Source organism: Mchenga conophoros, linkage group LG23 (genome assembly GCF_057382185.1).
Source record: "Mchenga conophoros isolate Kocher_MC1m ecotype Shallow Benthic linkage group LG23, M_conophoros_male_GT1.1, whole genome shotgun sequence".
Lineage (NCBI taxonomy): Eukaryota > Metazoa > Chordata > Actinopteri > Cichliformes > Cichlidae > Mchenga > Mchenga conophoros.
In genome coordinates, this window is record NC_140547.1 from 37429441 (window position 1) to 37431558 (window position 2118).

The window sequence follows — 2118 nt, forward strand, 5'->3', positions numbered from 1 at the left end:
CACTTCCTGTTCCTGCTCAAACACAGTGGTGTTTCTGAGTAGCTTATCTACTTAGCAATTTAATTAACAACTTTTAAATACATTCTTTTTTCATAGTATAATCTTCACGTGCTTCATCCGAAGCACACTTTCTGTGTAGTCACTACCTAATTTATAGCCAAAGTATTCACTCACTGTGTCTGTACTGTTGCGCTAGCTTAGCTTAGCTCATAGCTGACTCATTAGCACCATGGTTACTTCAACTGTCCCTCCTGCACTTTCCTGCTCGTTGTGTCAGATGTTTAGTTAATCCTCAGCCTCCTTTAGGAGTAATGATACTTGTAACAAATGTAGCCTATTTGCAGCTCTGGAGGCCAGGATTACTGAATTGGAGACTTGGCTTCACACCCTTCATTCACCTATAGCTAGCCAGGCCCCTGTAGCTGGTGCAACCGAAAATAGCGTAGGCCCCGCTAGCTGTTCACCGGCAGACCCCAAGCAGCTGGGGAAAGAGGGCGGCTGGGTGACCACCAACCTGTTCATGTGTCAAACCATTTTTCCCCACTCGACGACACACCCGCCGGGGGTCAAACTCTGGTAATTGGTGATTCTGTTCTCAAACACGTGAAGCTAGAGACACCAGCAACCATAGCCAATTGTCTTACAGGGGCCAGAGCAGGCGGCATTGAGGGAAATTTAAAACTGCTGGCTAAGGGTAAATGTAAATACAGTAAAATCATAATTCACGTCGGCAGTAATGACACCCGGTTATGCCAATCGGAGGTCACTAAAATCAATATTGAATCGGTGTGCAACTTTGCCAAAACAATGTCGGACTCTGTAGTTTTCTCTGGTCCCCTCCCCAATCAGACCGGGAGTGACATGTTTAGCCACATGTTCTCCTTAAATTGCTGGCTGTCTGAGTGGTGTCCAAAAAAACATGTGGGCTTCATAGATAATTGGCAAACCTTCTGGAGGAAACCTGGTCTTGTTAGGAGAGACGGCATCCATCCCACTTTGGATGGAGCAGCTCTCATTTCTAGAAATATGGACAAACATATTAACCCCCCAAAATATGACTATCCAGAGTTGGGACCAGGAAGCAGAGTTTCAGTCTTACACGCTAGTGTTAGTTTAAATGAGTCAACACCCCCGAGTCATTCTAACTACCAGAAATCTCGAAGCACAGGCCGAGGGGGCGGTGTGGCAGCAATTTTTCACACCAGCTTATTAATTAATGAAAGACCAATACAGACTTTTAAGTCATTTGAAAGCCTGATGCTTAACCTTGTCCACCAAAACTCAGAAACCAGTCTTATTTGTTATCATATATCGTCCACCTGGGCCTTACACAGAGTTTCTCTCTGATTTCTCAGACTTTTTGTCTGATTTAGTTTTCAGCTCAGATAAAATAATTATTGTGGGTGATTTTAACATCCATGTAGATGCTAAAAATGACAGCCTCAACATGGCATTTAATCTGTTATTAGACTCAATTGGCTTCTCTCAAAATGTAAAAGAACCCACCCACCACTTTAATCACACTCTAGATCTTGTTTTAACATATGGCATAGAAACTGAACTTTTAACAGTGTTTCCTGAAAACCCTCTCCTGTCTGATCATTTCCTGATAACATTTACATTTACAATAATTGATTACACAGCAGTGGAGAGTAGACTTTATCACAGTAGATGTCTTTCTGAAAGCGCTGTAACTAAGTTTAAGAATATAATCCACCCACTGTTATCATCTTCAATGCTCATAGAGCAGAGCAGCTACCTGAACGCTACCCCAACAGAGGTCGATTATCTTGTTAATAATTTTACCGTCTCACTACGTACGACTCTGGATACTGTAGCTAAGGTCTCAAATCAGAAGTACCTGACTCCGTGGTATAATTCTCAAACACATAGCCTAAAGCAGAAAACACGTAGGCTGGAGAGGAAATGGTGTGTCACAAATTTAGAGGATTCAATTCAATTCAATTTTATTTATATAGCGCCAAATCACAACATAAGTCGCCTCAAGGCGCTTCATAGATACAGAGAAAAACCCAACAATCATATGACCCCCTATGAGCAAGTACTTTGGCAACAGTGGGAAGGAAAAACTCCCTTTTAACAGGAAGAAACCTCCGG

The 2118-nt window shown here is 42.4% G+C and overlaps 1 pseudogene; it reads left to right on the plus strand.

Moving 5' to 3' along the window:
* The first annotated feature begins 226 nt into the window (after positions 1 to 226).
* LOC146547765 (uncharacterized) lies at positions 227 to 1022 on the plus strand (annotated as a pseudogene).
* Positions 1023 to 2118: the final 1096 nt, after the last annotated feature.